At 42.9% G+C, this 18,072-nt stretch overlaps 1 protein-coding gene across 1 annotated transcript in view; it reads left to right on the top strand.

Moving 5' to 3' along the window:
• The first annotated feature begins 480 nt into the window (after positions 1-480).
• The window catches only part of DTNA (dystrobrevin alpha), a 234,536-nt gene continuing 216,944 nt past the window's right edge, over positions 481-18,072 (top strand). The window contains exon 1 of the mRNA XM_056331940.1: positions 481-684. The gene's annotated coding sequence lies outside the window, so the exon portion shown is untranslated. The remainder of the gene's footprint in view (positions 685-18,072) is intronic.

The raw sequence follows: 18,072 nt of genomic DNA, 5'->3' as shown, positions 1-18,072 counted from the left end.
CCCCGCTCCGCTCCGTCCCGCCCCGCGCCGGGAGAAGCGCCCGCCCCGCCCCTCCCCTCCCCTCCCCGGGAGAAGGGGATGACATCATCCCTCCCCACCCGCCCGCCGCGCCGCTCCCCCGGCCCGCCCGCCGCCCCGGGACCGAGGGGGGCTCGCCCCCGCACCCCCGGGCAGAGCCGCGCCCCAGCGGGGGGCTCGGGGGGGCTGGCGGCGCCCCCCGGCCCCGGCCCGCCGCCCGCCGCCCGGCCTCGCCCCTGCCCCACGCCCCACTACGTCATCCCTCCCGCCGCCCCCTCTCCCCCGCGCGAGCGGCGGTGCTGGCGGGGAAGCGTCCCCCGAGGGGAGCGCCGGGCCGGGCAGAGGCTTCGCGGCGGCTTCAGCCGGCGAAGGGCGCAGGCGCGGAAGCGCCGCGCCGGCGCGGTGTGGCGGGCGCGCATGCGCAGCGGGGGGGTTCGGGCGCGGCGGGCGGGCGGCGGGGCAGCTCCTGCGCTGACACCTGCAGCATGTGCCAGGAGCTGCAGCGGCAGCGGCCGCCTCTGCCTCTGCGCGGCGCGGCCGCCCCGCTCCGGCGCCGTGCGCGGCGGCGGCGGCGGAGAAGCAACTCCCGCTCCCGGCGTTCCTCCTGCCTGGCACCGTGTGCCGGCGGGTGCACGGTGACCTTACGGAGCGTGCATTACCTCACAGGTAAATATCAGCTGATCCGCCCCGGCGGCGGCAGCGGCGGGAGCAGGCGGCGGCGGGAGCTCACAGAGCCTGCCTGAGGTAGCGATCCCGGCCGGGGCAGCCGGTGCGTGGTGCCGGGCGGGGGGCGCCGCCTGTTGCCGTTTACCTGTGTGGGGCAGCGGGCGGGGGGCGCCCGGGGTTTTCCCCCCCTCAGCGCCGCGGGGGCGCCGTGTGCGGGGCGGGGGCGGGGAGGCCTCGGCGGGAGGGGGAGGGCGAGGAGTGGGGTCGGCGGCCCGTGCCCCCCGGTCCCGCCGGGGCCGCCCGGGTGGGTCGTGCCGCGCTCCCGCTTGTCCTCGGGGCGGGTTCGCGCCGCCTGCTGAGGCGCTCCGGGCCCCGGCAGGTGTGTGAGTGTGCGCTGCCGTGCGGCACGGCCGGGCTATCTCCTAGTGACCCACCCAGCCGCTCCGTGCGGCAGGTCCTTGGTCCCTCGGCAAGGAGAGGGGGCCCGGTGGGCCGCCGGCCGTCCCTGCGCGGCTGCTGTCACGTCTTATGGCCAGCTGAGGTAAAAGGAAAGAAAGGATGGCACCCCATAACGCAGCAGCCCTGCCTTTACCTGTGCGTTCACTGACTCGTTGGCAAACTTTGGTAACTGGCGGTGAAAATCTTAAGTCATTGCAGCCAGACTAGCTTGTACTACACTCCCATGCTAAAGAGTAGCTGCTTCCTAAAATTAACTATTGCTGGTGACTGCAGCGGTCAGCTGAATCCGGTAGTTATTCACTGGATCCACTTGCCAGCATGGGTGATGTTTTAGATAGTACTTTAAACGTTGGTAGGAATCAGTGTTGTCTGATAATCCTTGCTAGTTACTGGTGACCCAGAAGATGTTAAAATGAGAGTTTCACCAATCAAAAAGCAGTATCACAAACTTGGTGCTTGTAGGCTGTCAATATATTGTGTTGCGTTCGAAGTTTTGTAACTTACTGTTCACTTCTGAATGCTGCATCTCTGCTCCCCCCCTTGTTGTTGGGATATAAAAGTAGTTTAATAATAATGGGAGGTAAAGGCATGGATTCTGTGGTTTAACCCTAACATAGCTGTGGAGCCGTTTCCATAACTTTTACCTGAACACCAGAACACCAGGTTGTTGTCTCTCGCACCTGTGAACGTGCACATGACTGGACACCTCTTCACTAAAAAAATGATGGTAACTAGAGTGTAGTGAGTGATAGATTTTGGAAGTCATACTGGTTTCTGGTTGTCAAAGGGTAAATGGGCAAGAGATAAAAGCCAGTGCCATGTCCATTTTAAGTTCATGTATTTATGTTGCTCCTCAAGAGTATGGTCCTACTAACACATTTTTGGGTTTCACCCTCCTGTTGCAGTCACCAGTCAAGTTCTTATATATATTCAAAGTTGGTATTTAGTGCACTAGATGTTTTTGTGGTTTTATGTGAGTTCTGGTTTTTGTTTTTTTGTTTTTGGTTTTTTTTTTATCACAAGACAGAGTTGAAATTCAAGGAACTCTATGCTTACAAAGAAATCTTTCCTTCCTATAAAAAGTCACACATAAAATATCAGCTCCTGGCTTGACCTCTTAATAAGTTATAACTGTAATCAAATGAGGTGCTGTAGTCTTGTAGCGGTAGTAGTAAATACAAAATTACAAATGTGTGCACGCTGTGATTGCGAGCAAGTGGATAATTCATGCATGTAATACTCTGTGTATGTGGCTTCCCAATGGTGTGTTATCATTTCCACTAGCAGTTTTTGGTGTGTTACTGATTGTGTGCACCAATGCTCAGGATGGCTAAACTATGCAGGCTCAGCCATGGCAGGTTCAGTGCTCTCTGGGAAGCACCTCAGGACTCAGTCCTGAAAACAAACATGTGGCTGTGATGTCTGTGTGCTAGGGTAACCTACTGATCCCACAACGAAAAAGAGGAGAAAAAGCACAAAGTACGTTATGGTAAGCTGCTGGATAGCGATCTATTAAGGTTTAGAGGAAGGTGATGGATGGATTTTCTTGTTTTGTTTGGCTTTTGAAGATTTTGTCCTTTATTAGTGATTTCCTTTATTTCTACAGTTGTACATTGTCAGAGACTGTAGAATAGATTATCTCTTCCTATCCATTTTGCCCAGCGTAAGTCTATTCAGAATTGCCTATAAGGGTCAGCACTGATCTGTCTTAATTTCCATGCCAGGCAAATAATCAGATATAATTGCACTGAAATCAATGAATATATACTGACATGAAACTGTGAGAAGAAAATCGGCCTCCTGATGTTTTATATTTGTGTAGCTGAAAGCCAAAAATAGCTGTCATAAACACAGCATGTCCTTTCAGAAGAAATAGTCAATGCCTGTCTTACAGTTGTCCAGAAAGTTTCTTCTGTTTCAGGAGCTTTGGGTTAGGAAAGTGAAGGCAGCGGTCTTTGAATAAGAACTGTACTGGAGAAACTTTTTGTTCCAGTGACTAATCTCCTTCTCCTTTAATTCTGTGCTGTTAATCTTAGCCTGCACATAGCCACACTGTTAACATTTGGCAAGGACTGTTTTATTAAACAGGGCTTCTTAAGTGTGTTGCCATGTGTCACAGGGTTAATTCTAATGACTATGTTTTAAACTGCTGCTCTTTATAGTAATTACGTATGTTCCTATCTCTAGGCATAACAGCAAAATGTAAGTGCTATGGAATGTTACATTCCAATTAATTTTGCCATACAAATGGGCATTATAGTTGATGGCTAAGTCTGACATGTACTGCATGACTTGTGATGTTTTTCCTGGAGAGAGAAGAGTCCTGGGACTGAGTCACCATGGAAGAACATGGAGCCCCGTAGGCACAAAACTGGTGCAATGGAGTGATGAGTCAGACCTCTTATCTTTAAATTTGGTATTATGAGGTATTCATGCATGGGGTGCATTGCATTCATTGTGCACCTAGGCAAGTAACTAGCAGGTGAAAAACTCATTTAATCAGTCCTCTGACTCTGGGAAGCCTTTTCTTTGCAGAGTTGCTCCTGTTTTTATTGAAATGAAAGGATGTTGGTTAGGGTCATGTAGGAAATCATGGTGCATTAACTTGAACCAATTGCTCACCTGTGGTGGGCAAATGGCAAGTTTCTCTTGACATCACTGGGTGAATTGCCTTTTAGTTGTATTGGTGAAAATCCAAAGAGCAACAGGACTAGGTGAATATATCTACAAATGCAGAAATGAATCCGTGTATAAAATCTTGGGTCTGCCAGGCTATACACATTCATTTCTTACATTGTTTCAAATCCAACAGTAGTATGACCTAATGCTTACATTTTCACTTTCTGCATTGTAGATTTGCACCAGGTTTTTCAGACTTCTGAAACTGGATAAACAGTAGAGGAGTAAGAGCAGTGTTGCATCTTCATAGGCCCCAATATTTGTCTAAGCTAAATGACTTTTGAGTGTTGCTGTGGAATGACAGTATTGTTTCAGATTCCAGAGGAAGCTGGTGTTATTGCTAAGCTAATGAAAATAATTGAAATTTCTTAGGGGTGGTAACCTCAGAAATATGTTAAACAGTGAGAGTGAAGACTGCTCACTCGGCTGTTTTCAGAAACAAAACAAATCTCAACATCAGAGATGTCTTCACGTAGTTATTCTGAACTTCCTTGAATAGTGATCATTAATAGCACCATCTTTTCAAGCTAACTGAGCATGAAAGTTACTTGATTTATAATCATTTTGAAGCAGATGCTCAAAATTCTGATTACACGAACAGCACAAGAATGACACTTTTGCTGAAAATGGGGGCGGGGGGCAGGGGGACAATTGTGTCTGGGGCAGTCGGAATGGCTCGAAGGAGTGTTATACCATGGCTCCTTCTCCTACTTCATTACAATGGCTACTAGAGGGACTGTAGAAGAAAGTACATGAGGTTTTTATTTGAAAGTCATAGCAGGACATTATTGATCTGTATATTTTTAAATCTTGTTAATGTAACTAGTCACCATTTTGTGATCACAGACATTAGCACTGTTTTGGGGTGGTGTGTGTGTGGTAATGATCTTGCAAAGATAGCTTCTGTCTTCTCACATTATCTTAAATTGGGAAACTGTTACAATCAATACACATTGGAAAACAGGCAGGAAAGATGTGCCAGCCTAAGATCTAAATCAGACCAATTCCAATTAAAGCATAAATGCTTTATCTGTTTTTAAGTTAGATGCACCTATGGTATTCTCTAGATGTATAGACATTTAGAATGTCACATGTGGAGAAATCAATGCAGGGAGGGTTTAGCAGTCTCAGCAACTAAGATGAAATGCCATGCCTCTTGCAAGAACTTGGGAATTTCAGTGGTCTTTGTGTCCTGGTGTGGAGATCAACAAACCTGAAGACTAGTTGCGCTGATGAAGAAAGTGAAACCAGAACTGGAAATCTCCAGATAAACTCATCTCAACTCTATAAAGAGATGAAGATCTAAGAAAAGCCTTCAAATACCTCTTTTTTGGATTTAGTTACCATAGAATTGGAACGCTGTGAAGTTGTGAGGTGGTATCGCCCCCCCGGAAATCAATAGCATTTTGCTATTGACTTCAGCAGAGCCAGGGTTTTGCCCTGCTACTTAAGATACCCAGGACTGAAATGTGTGGGGCTAAATCCTCTCATTTGTGATGACGTAAATCCAGTCCTAGTGTATTTTCTTCATCACAGTGAAGAGAAAAAGAGATCACAACTGTGCTACTATCCATAGCATATCCACAACTGCTGCTAAGGTATATAATTATTTTATGCTGTTCCTATATGCTATGCAAAACCTTTACCATTAAATCTGTGGCGTCATCTTCTCCTCCTGTAGCCACTATATTTATACTGATTATGTGAGAAGTACCACTGACAGTTCACATACCTGAGCATATGCCACAAGGACCCAGAGGGAAATCCCAAGCTGTATCTTTTATTTTACAGAGACTACATTTATGCTTTGTATAACCAGAATAGCCTGTAAAGGGGAATACAGAGATTTTTATAATTGTTCAAAGGAGATTACAACTTTAACACAATTCCATCCTATAATGCGCACAGTACAAAAATAAAGGCTCTTTTCAGTTAAATCCTCTACCAGATTGATGTCAAGAAGCAATGCAATATCTCAAATGATTTGGGCTTTTTTAATCTTCTTAGCTGGAAGAGATGTCAGAAGAGCCAAGGGTGAAGAGCTACAAAAATGAAGTAGAAGATTCGTGTGGAATTTCCTCACGTAGTGGTCTGGATGCCTCTGCTTATTTTGCTTAAAATGAAATTCAGACTTCAGAAGCACACTTGATTTTCTTTTCTCTTGGTGCTGACAAGCTCTGCCTTGGCTTTGTTGACTGTAAAGGTAACAGCAATTAAAATGTCATGTGATAGCAACTTCTGTAAACTGTTGCGTTATGATTCTTACATCACAAAAGATTTTTTATGACATGATGGAAGTTAACAGAGGAAAGGAAATCTTTCAGTGTTATTCGCAGCTTTTCAAAAGTTCAGCCGGAACTTCCTCCTGATCGCCAGCTCCTCACACAGAGGGTGTGATTGGAGGCTCATTTAACTGGTGAAACTCCTCTGTACTGCAGTTTGACTGCACTGGTTTAAATAAAAGGCTGATACAATTTTGCCCTTGGGGCCTTCCTGGGGAACTGAAGAGCTGCTGGTTTAGTGCCAAAATTTGCTTGTCATACTTACAGATGAATAGATCCGTTGAACAGTGAGACCATGCTAAGCTGTTCATCTTGGCTTGTGCAGGATGGTGGAACTGTGTTTGCACCATGCTTGGCACCAGGCAGGGCTGGTGAGCTGCTTCCATCCAACAAGAAGAGCCACGTGGACTGGTCCTAAAGCAGCTTCCTCGTGGCTAAGTCCACAGGTGACTGAAGGAAAAGTAGAAGATAATGCAGCATTTTCTGAAATGTAATTATTACCATTAGAAGGTTAAATCCCCAAAGTAAACTACGAGCCCTCTATCTTCAAGTGATAAAGATGAAACATAGTGCAAGTAGAAAAGTAAAGATTAGCTTTAATTAGAAATGTAAGAGGGAGCAGTTGCACAAGATGGTAGTATGATCCTCCTGGAAAGATTTGAGCTGAATTGAAGATCTGATGCACCTTGTTCTGATATTGCCCCCTGGTTCCTGGGCAGCTGTAGTTACCAAGTCTGCCCACTTGTGAAAGGAGCTGCCTTTTGTAGGCTATTTGTGTATGCCCTTATGCCTCGCAGAATTGCCCTATATAGTGGTTGTTTACATCTATTGAGTTTTCTCACAATTGCCCTGTTGTACTTGATTGGTGCCAGAGTTAAAGTTAAATGATGGTTGGCCTGTGCTTAGCCACAGAAGCATTGTCCATGGTAATCACTGCCACAAAGTAGGTCTTGATCACAGTCTGAAGTACCAGCCAGCTCTCCTCTTTTCTTTCCTCTTTGAAATCTTCTTTGCTTTGGCATGCGTGTCAATGAGCATGGTCATGTGGTGTGCAACACAAACTTGAGTTGCTCTGGGAGGCTTGCCTCCCTGGAGAAAGAAGGGCCCTTGGCTGCCCACCAAAGCGCATCACAGCTTGACAGTTACGCTTTAGTGAAATGGACCGACCAACTTCTTGGTGGGCAGAGTGCCAGCCTAACAGATGGGCCTGAATGTGGGCAGCCAGCAAAGCACATACATACGTGTAGATGTAGATAATTGTATGTATAAGCATAATAAATAGGGATCTTTGCAATTTGAAAAAAGTTGCCAAAGCAAAAGGCTGAGTACTAAAGCAAAGAGCCTGAAGAGAGACTTCTTTTGGGGAGGGGCCATGTCAGAAATTGCAGAGGAAGAATCGGTGCTTTCCTTGTCGCTCTCTGCTTGCAGTTTTGCAGATTAAATAGCATCCTTTGTTTATTATATAATCTTTTGAATCCAGGCACTCTTGTTACTACAACTGGGAATGTGGAAAATGACACTTTACTGCAGTGAATCCCCTTACAAACCACTTGAAGCTTGCTACCAGCTCAGATTCTACCAACACGTTTACTAGTACTGCTTGAGATCAGTGGAAATCTGTGGATGCCACACTTTTTGTTTTGAATTACCTTTTGAAGTATGAAATACTTCACTGAGCAAGAGTTGCATGGAAATCTGTTACCAGTACAGAATGTATGTAGATTATAGCTTCCAAAATCTTTGTGTGTTGTTAGCTAGCAAGTAAACGCTAAGCTCCTTCCATGGATGGCAGTCAGCTAACATATGTGTGCAGGCCATATAATAATTGATAATTAAATGCTTGTAAGTCTTTTGAAGACCTAAACATTAGCTACATCTCTACAGAAGGGACATAGAAAAGCTAGGTGACTTGAACTTGTCTGCAGAGGGATTTGATTGCAGAAGCCTGTCTCCCTTGAGCCCAGTTCCCTAATTTTAGCAATGTGATGCTGGAGAATTGCCTGGCCTTGCTGTCTTAGGGCACACAGGTACCTTGCTTGAAGGTCCCTCTTTCCTTACTATAGAAGAGAGCACTAGTGGATTGCTTGATGAATAGCATGACTTACCCAGCTGGAAATTGCCTCGGGCTCCTCTTTAAATTCTGGAATGTCTGTGGATGCAGTTTTCCTTGAGCTGATAGGGCAAACCAAGGATCTAAGATTTTTGGCAAAATCTGTAATGGGCTCTGGATAGCTTCAGTATAAAAGTGGAGGTTCGGCTTTATGTTTCTAGGACCCTTGAGTTAGATTAACAGGAATTATTGGGATAAGAATTTTTTTTTTTCAAATCATGGAAATAAATTAATTTACCAGATCTAATCTAATACCTTTACACTTAACCTGAAGACATGGCAGCTGTCTGTGTGACTCCCAAATTAAGTACTGCAGTCGCTGGCTTCTAAGTGCACATAGTACACAGAAATTTTGCAGGCCAGCATGTTACATGCTCCAGCAGGCCTATAGAGTATGTTTCGGCTTCAAGGATGGGGCCAGGCTTTTGGTGGGGGCTGACCTACTGGCAAGGTGTCCAGAATGAATACAATGGAAAGACTATTTTGAAGAAGGGGAATAATGATGTAGTGTCTTAGGGCCCAGATTTCAAAAGATGATTAAAAAATCCTGTAGGTTTCAGAGGCAAGTATTTGCTCCCATACTGGAAATGATAACAGTATGCCTGATGTGTTCTGAATATTGAATGGGTCTAGTCTGAATATGATGCCTGATGTGCACACACTTCTATTAACTTTTTATTCTTCTTTTGGTCTGTCAGATGTGTTTATCATGTGACTCTGCTCATTTTTTCCTTTCTTAAATAATAACCAGAACAAGCAGTTTAATGGTGGTATGCACTAGTTAATGGGAGCTACAGAAATTTAAATCCTCTGTGTGGAAATTCAGCAAGTTTTGACTCATTTAATCCCTGTCTCCGTAGCCCACATCAACCATTCATTCCCCTTTGTGCAGGCTAGGGGAGAACACAGCCCTTAAGTCTCAAGTGTTTTTTATCAGTTTTCTTATCACTAGCATTCAGCTGCTTCTGGTGGGACTGTTAGGAAAACACAGGTGCCGTCCTCCAAAGGGCTGGGAGAGGGCAAAGGGAAAGAAAAATAGGATGGAAGAGAAGGATTGTTAAAAGGGGAAGGTGGGATGGAGAAAAATGGTACATGAAAAGAGAAGGAAAACAGCACAAAAGGGAAGTGTAGAAAGGAAGAAGACAGAAAGAAAACCCTGAAATTAGTAGAAAGGAAAGAGGGAGAGGAAAAGAGTTAAAAACTGCAGATCATCAGATGAGAAGAACTGTACTGTGTTAATGAAAATTAGTACATGCTCCAGCTAAGCTCCTTTTCTCTTAACATGACAGAGCAGGACTCATCTTGCAAAGGCTTCTGTGGGAAAAGGATCTCATTTGACCTTATGGGACCACTTACATGAGGAACTCGCTTGAGAAGATCTTTATAGGGTGAAGACTGATGTTAGTGGTAGCAGGGTCAGGCTGTATCTGTTTATGCCAATAGACAGGACCCTGATTTCCTTTTTATTACAGAGTATATTGAGGTGGGAATATACATGTCCTCAATTTAGTGCTGGCACTGAAACAAGGAAAGTAAGTTGCTGTGTGTTTTAAGCCTGTAGACAGGCATATTGGAAGCTGAACTGCATCACATTGTGCTCTGTATAACCTTCTGCAGAGAAAGGTGATACTGTCAAATACTGTAATATTAGAGGTATTACTTTTGTAGTCCCTGTTTCTCTAGACAGAATCAGAAGATTTAAAAGCAATCAGTGTTCGTGAATGCTGCATCAGTCTACCCTAAAAAGCACTCCGTTAGTTTTTCCTTCCTGACCCCTGTTTATCTAGTCATACGAAGACCAAAATTATTATGGACAACTGCAAGAAACTTTTTTGCACCGAAAAGATAAATAATAACTGTTGTACAAGATTAGTGACTTAAAATGCAACTTAGTACATTTCTCTGTGCCAGGGATTAGGCAGTCATCCTTCTTAGGCAGAAGAACAGGGAGAATACCTTCATGTTTTGTTGAGGGGTATTTTTCATTTGTCCCATTGTAACACTTTCCTGTATTTCCGCAGGGAATGCTATATTTCTGATACTAGGAACCCCATATCATCATTGCTATTTGCATTTACACTTAAATGTTACCTATCTTATTTTTTAAAATAATCTAGCAGAAAGATGATTATTCCTGCACAATTTGTTGCTTTAATTTTTTTATTTCAATACATGAAAGCATGTGGTAGGGCATTATAAAACTCTTGATTTGTTGTAAGCAATCGGACTTTTGATGATATGCTTGACTATTGGAACATAGCAACCATGACTTCTTTACCATAAGCTCTGTTCCAAATAATTAATGTAATGTTAGTGGGCTTAGTGAAGCAGTGGGCTATATTACAGTGACTGCAAAGCATGGAAAGCTACTGTGTCTTTCTGTCATAAAAAGGCCCTGCCTGTGCTGTAGATCCTATGAAGAATTTGTAGAGATACTTGAAAGGATAAAACACTGTATAAATTCCTAAAGTTCAAAGAGAAAATACCACTCAGGATAAAAAAGGGAGCTTAGCCCAGTAGCAGCTTAACCATATATGACAGATCTAGTGCTAAGTCCTGTGCCATCAATGCAAATGCCTCTGGAGTTCACCGAGTAACCAGATGGAAGGACTAGAAGAAAGGCTTTGAGGATACTGCCGGGGGGGGGGGGGGGGGGGGGGAGGGGGGCTATGGGAGGGGGGTGAGTAGAGAGAAAAGGCATGTGCTTTGCAATAAATAACTGGTTCTCTGGGCGGGATACAAACAGGGATGGTTTAAGAAGTGTACAGCTAGATCTGTTTGCATTTAGTGTGAAAACTACTTTTAAAGGCATTAATATGTATTTGTCTGTATTTCTGTGCAAGTATTATGCCATAAATAGACTTGAGGACTATGCAAGTTGGCAGCCCTGTTATTCTAACATAGGTCTGAATGATGCTTTTGAGAGCGGAGACTTATAAAAATCATTAGCTATGTTCTCCTTCCTGTGTCATATAATGACATGAACATTGGATCAAAGTTGATCACCTTCAGGCCATTGAGGGTAATAAAAAATTCAGTAAAAAGGCTGGTTTTGATATGATACTTCCTTCTAGGTAGCTTTCTATGACCTTTAATCATCTCTACACATGTCCTGGACCCAACTGTTTTCTCGTCTCGCCAGCTCCCGACAGAAACACCCCATGGAACAGTGAGCCCAACTACTCCTCATGCTGGCCTCCCTCCCTCCCTCCCCAGCACAGAGCTGCTCTTGTGTGCACTTTCCTCTACAAACCTGAGCATCTTCTCTTCCCTTGTGCCAGTGGTGCTTGGATTTATTAAACAGCTCTGTCTTATCTCAGCCACTGCTCCACGTTGACCATGGATGGCATATGAACATGCAAATTATCTCAGTAAATAATTTGCACTAGTTGCCACATAGAACAATGCAAACCTTGGTGGCTTTGGCAGACTGCTGTCGCCGTAGGAGATGTGCAGGGACAGCTTGTATGAAAGCCTGAGGAAAAGAACGACACAACAGCATTTTAGCAGCTGTATTGATAGCAGGTGCTCTTTTAGGCTTCTTACCCAGTGCTCGGAGTCTTTGTTTCAAGTGGTGTGAACGTTTGGTAGGTGGGAGGTTACGTGGTATCTGGAAGACCTTAATGCTCAGTAAAATTAACATGGACACATAGCAGTAAGTGAAGTCCTAGGAAAGAATGTGTGAGATTGCTGTCACTGCCAGGAGATGTATGCTTGTTGGCCATATGGTGGCTTTTTGGCCCTTGCTGATGACCACAGGCACAGAAATGGTTCATTTGCTTTTGTTTATTTGTAGAAAAAGAAAGAAACATGGAGCTGCATCTCTGTTCTGGAGCTAAAGTATAGATTAAAGGTACTATTTTTCCCCCCTATGGTTTTGTTTTTTAGGAGACTGCAGCAATGTATTCTAAGCAGTCACAGGAGTTTTAATGACAGCTGTTTTGCTTGAAAGCCTGTATCTGTCAGTGTCTGTACCATGATTTGATGTAATCGTTTGGATTTCCTCATGTTTAAAAAAGCTGCAAAGTCTTCTTTGCCTACCAAAACACATTTAACAGTTGAAATTTTAGCAGGGAATATTTCTAAAATCTACCATTTTACACATACTCTGATGATCTTACTGTTCATGTATTTTTAATACATCTTTCACCTTAGTCTGAGCATCCAGTGAAGAACATAAGAAATATGGGAATTTGGGGGGAAAAAAGAAGAAGCAGAAATAAAATTACACTAGCAGAAACCTTATTAGTCCCATATCCCTATGGTGTTTGCTGCTCAAAACTGAGGAAAAATATTTAAAAATGAAGTTGTCTTTCACAGCAGACTTTATGCCTATGAGTCAATCTCATCTTACTACTCAGCTGTCGAGAAGATTTGTCCTTGAAACCCAGATTTCCCTTACATATACTTACATGTGTTTTGCAAGACCTTGAAATCACACAATGGAAGGAGAGCTGAAAACTGCTGCCAAATCTACTAGATGGTCACGGTTACCCGGAGCTGACCAGAAGCTTTGAGTTTCCAGCACTACAGTAGTGCAGGCTGAAAGCTGCGGTGTGCAGGCAGGTAGTCGGCACTGCGCGGGTGGCTGCGCCTTTGGCCAGGTGGGGAAATGCAGATTTACCACAAGGGGCAGGATGTGGGTGTATTGTTTCTTTGACCTCAGCAGGCGGGCTGTCACTTTCCTCCTGTTTTGTTTGCCCAGAACACTTTTTCTCAAGCAGTGATTCTTGAAAGGAGAAGGTATCGATGGGCACAGGGGGTCCTGTGGCACACTGTGCGGAGAAGAGTGGGGATATGGGACTTGATTTTAGCACTCCTGACGCAGCTGTTTGAAAACCAACCAAGTCCAGAGCACTTGAATTGGATACTGGTTTTTTTCCAGGGGACTCTCTATGGCCCTTACTAACAGAGAGAAAAAAAGATGGTCGTCCCATAGGTATTATGATATACATCCCAATTTGTTGATACCAACATGCTTGTCTTTGCTAGGCTACAAACATGGAAACACAGAATCATTTAGGTTGGAAAAGACCTTTAAGATCATCAAGTCCAACCATTAACCCAGGACTGCCAAGTCCACCACTAAACCTAAAATTAAACTAAACTAAACTTGTTTTGTCAGATGCAGTTATCCAAAATAACCAGCATCCAGTTGGATGACTCTGGTGGGACCTTGGGAGGGGGGGAAAGGGGTTTTTGTTTTTCATGGTGGTATTTTTCCTTTCCTTGCTTTTCTTCTTACCAACTTCTTTTCATTGAAATGACAGCAAAGTTTGCTGTTGTTGTAGTTAGCTCTTAGCATCTATTTTTATTTAAGGACTACAAGATACTGGGCCAATCTACATTTTTCTAGTAGTCTTCAAATGCAGTAATTAAGAACAATTGATTGCTTTGTTTGCAAAGCCCCAAACCAAAAGGAGAGGTGTTGCTTTTATCACTTCCTTGTCATTGTCAGCCTCACAGCTGTGAAACTTCTGGGCCTCTGGCTCTCTGCTTGGCTAAGTCCAATGAATCTTTTGTTAACAAGGGCGTTAAAAAATCATTAAGAATATTTTTGCTCTTTATGCTTTACCTCATACTTCTACTTGTGTTTGGGTAGAACATACCAGTGATTGGAACATAAGTTATGAAATGTTATTATGTGTTGTTAATGCATTTAATTTGAAGCTCCAGCATACACTCATACAGTCCTTGAGTATCAAAACATTTGTTAGCATATATTAGTGAGCAGCAACGCTAAAAGTTCAGACCCTGAGAGGGCCTTTACTTTTTTCTTTTCACATCTTATTTTTCACAGTTTATTAGTTTATTCCTTTTTTCCTTTTTTTTGTTTTTAAATTAGACAAACCTCCCCAATCTTTCAAGAGTTGAATGTATGATGTGACTTTGGTTTGGGCAGTGGTAACACCCACTGGCACACTGTTTGTTAATTGTCAATGTTATTAGGTACTAAGGTGTTCAGCTGGATTTTAATATATAAGGCTCTGCTCCCTGTTGTCTGTGCGTCTGTATTAACTAGCTTCTTAATTATTGTGGTTTTCTACTTGACAAATATTCTCAGCAGAAGCACCTACAGCAGTTGCTTCTAAAACTGCAGCATTTGTAACCGGTTACTGTAATGTTACCATTGTTTTTTTAATATTCTATTTTAAAATCTTCCTTTTAAAAAGCAAATACATGGAACAGTTATCAAGAAATGTAGCAAAAAACTTCCCCAGTCCAGAAGGATTTACAGGAAAATACAAAGCAGTACAGCTAATCTGTGCCTTCTCATACAAAAGGAGTGTGTAACATACAATCTAGGCAAAGATCCTTAGCTGCACAAATTTGTGTAGCTCCACTGAAGTAATTTTTGAAGGCATCTGCCCTGGCTCTGAGTGTGTTTCCTGTGAAGCTGTTGATAGTAAAGCAGGCAGCACATATGCTGGGGCAGGATCAAACTACATGTGCATCAGAGAAGGGAAATAAATGCTTGAATATATACAAACGTGTGTCTGCAAAGGTGAGGTGACTGGATTTCTTAGCATATTGATTGAGGTGTGGAGGAGACAATGATAGTACCCCCCCCCCAAAAAAAAAAAAAAAAAAAAAAAAAAAAAAGGTAGAGAATGAACACCCAGGAGGCTTTTTTAATTATTTTTAGTTTATCACAAAAACTTAGCAAGGAAGAGAAGGTCAAAGTCCTAAGAAGATGAATGGCAACAGTCAGAGGCCCTTTCATGTTTCAGTAAGAGGGAATGTTTTGAACACAAAGAATTGTTCTTTCTTCTCAGTGACTTGACTGAAGATGAACACATTTCTCACTTGTTACAAGAGTAGTGTTAAAGAAAGGGCCTGTTTCTCACTGTGGGGCTTCAAGTCTAAACAGGTAGGAGTTCACCATTGTTTTATGTACCAGCCACATGAATTTGCTTCCTTTTGATATTTAACTACTGCATCCCTGATAACACTGGCCATTGCTAAAAGTAATCATAGAATCACAGAACGGTTTGGGTTGGAAGAGAGCTTAAAGATCATCTAGTTCCAACTGCTGCCATGGGCAGGGACACCTTCCACTACACCAGGTTGCTTGAAGCCCCATCCAACCTGACCTTGAGCACTTCCAGGGATGAGGCATCCACAGCTTCTCTGGACAAACTGTTCCAGTGTCTTGCCACCCTTACAGTAAAGAATTCCAGCAATGATGTGGTTTTGTTAGATTTAGATCTATTGAATAACATTGTCAAATAAAAAACCACTTCTGTTCTGTCAGTACACTTCCTTTATAACTTTTTCAATGTAAGTAGGAAAAAATAACATCATGAAAACTTTGGGAGCTGATACTAGAGCTGACTTCCCATGGCAATCTCTGTGTGTAACTCCAGGTGGTTTAGCATGGTCCAAGTGCCAAGTTATCCCCTGGTCGCAGAGGGAAGGCTTCTCAAGGCTGAATAATAGTAAGCTATGACCTTCCATGCTTTGTAAAATTATTTCCTCTTTTATTTTCCTATCTGAGCACTTAAGATGATCAAAAATAACTGGCAGACAGTTTTTGCTAGTTTGTTCTTTAAGTAGTCTTTTGAACTGGCAAGATATGAAATCCTTAGACCAAAGGACAGTATTTTTCAGTAGGTTACAAATATCTGAAAGTAGAGATGCTGAATATATTTACCTCAGCCGTGATTTTACTGCCATAATAAGATTTTTTTGCTTTGCTGCATATACCAGGACTTTAAGATTATGTTAGTTTACGCTGAGCTAAATCCAGATACAGGATTTGGTTGTAAAATGCACAAGGGGAGGTTTGTGGCTGCATAAAGTCTCTACAATCCCCTTTCCATGAGAAGGTACTAGCAGGGTTGAAAGGAATCTGTTGTGTAGTGCTTTCATGCAGTCTTAGCTAAAGTGATGGTGACGTTGCTGTTCACACCCCTGCAAGGCTCCTGAGGAGCCAGGGGGTAACTTCACTGGGCCTCTTCCAGATGGCAGTGTCTTTTTGGTCACTGGGCTTCTTGCAGATGGCAGTGGGCATTTTGGATTTGATTGCTCTGCCAAAGCTTGTGTTGACCAAACAGTATATGAACTTGATGAGCTCGCCTGTGCTCTGTGCTCTTCCACACAATGCTCTTAATGTGCGGTAACCGTAGAAGAGGCACCTCCTGAGCGTGTACAGCCTGTACCAAAGGTCACCCACCCATACGGTATGAGTGCCTGAGTAAATCCTTGTGCTCCCCCTCAGTAAGAGCATCCACAATGGCTGGAGCTTAACTACTATCATTTGATGATTCATTTGCAATGCTTATTTTCTAAAAATTGCATAGCCTGTTCTCAAAAGCAAGGCAAAGAAAAAAGCAGCTGTTATGAAAAGAGAGAAGAAAAACTCACACATACAAAACATAGAGCCACACAAAACCAAACCACATTGTTAGGGTAGGGGGAAAAAATTCAATTTGCTGTATCTTACCTTTGAAAAAGATCAGAAATAGAATTATATTTCTGAGGTACTATTAATATTTTAGGCAATTAACAGTGAAACTTGTGAGTCTAAGAACGTATGGATTTTAATTGAGTCCTGACTTGCATTTCTTACTTTTGTGGGTTTTCACAGAGAATACACCAGGGAATTTTTCCCTGTTGTGAAAAGGCATGTTTTTGTATTCAGTACTAGTGAATTTTAGGCATGTGATATTGATACTGAAATAAACACTGCTTTTTAAGTGTAAAAAGCATCAGAACCAACCAGTCCAAATTTTACTCTGTCATATCATTGAATACAAGAGTGGATTTCATTGTGCTTCTCTTTATTCTAGCATAGCTTATATAGAATTTGACTCAAAAAGCAGAAAATTAGCCTGACTGAAGAAAAGAAAAAAATAATTTTCAGTGCTCTCTAATGTTTTGTATAAAGTATTTTCTTTCTGTGGAAGCAACTGATCAACAAAAAACTAGCTGAAACTGAAACTTCACAATCAAAAATTTCATAGGTTTTCATTTAAAAATTCATGATTGAAGTGAAATATTGTGACATATCTGATGTCATTGTTTTCTTTCACCTCAGTCTGAACTTTAATTTTTTTCTTCCTGAGCTACAGCAGCACTTACTTCCTTCCCCCATGTCTCCCAGTAAGTCAGGCCGTCCAGCCCAGAGAGACATCTTTCATGGCATGTTACTACTATGCAGCTGCTGTGCCCAGTGGGGAGATTGTATTTACTGCTTAGATGATGTTTTGTCCAAAAGGAACCCCACAGTCCAGTTCTACAAGGCTCCAAAATTAGAAGTCCAGTGAGGTACTCCAGCAGCCCAGATATATGCAACATATCCTGAAACAAAACCATTCAGTCTGCTTTGAAAGTGATACATTTTTTTCTGCATGAATTAAACTTGGCTTTTGATGAGTACTTCACTTGGATTTTTGCTGATGGAAGATTTCAGTTTTCAGCTCAACTTAAAGCACTTCTGTGCTAAAACTGTTCAATATTGTTCTGCTGGCCAGCTCTCTTCTGAGGTTCTCTTATTCTTTGTTTGCATGGGTTGTAACTTGGAAATATCCTTGTGAAGGCTTCTCTTCTACGATGCATTCCCTGTTCTTACAGGTGGGGAACTATGAAACCAGTACTGTTTCTCAAAGTGGAAGAAACATGTCAAGGACAGATGATAAATTTTTTTGCAGACTGATACACACATTTATGTTGAAGGTCCTGACCAACTTGGAACCCAGAGAAAAAAAAAATCCTATCTCTCTGTGTGTATTTAAGAGAGTAACACACAGATGAGTCATGAAGACAGCATCACTAATGACACAGCACAGCTGCTGAACCTTTCTGCAACACAGAATGAGCTCTAGACCTCCCCCAGACGCTAAGAACATCTCATCA

Source organism: Falco biarmicus, chromosome 3 (assembly GCF_023638135.1).
Source record: "Falco biarmicus isolate bFalBia1 chromosome 3, bFalBia1.pri, whole genome shotgun sequence".
In the NCBI taxonomy this organism is placed as follows: Eukaryota; Metazoa; Chordata; class Aves; order Falconiformes; family Falconidae; genus Falco; species Falco biarmicus.
The sequence above is the reverse complement of the archived record's forward strand: the minus strand, read 5'-3'. Positions and strand labels throughout refer to the sequence as shown.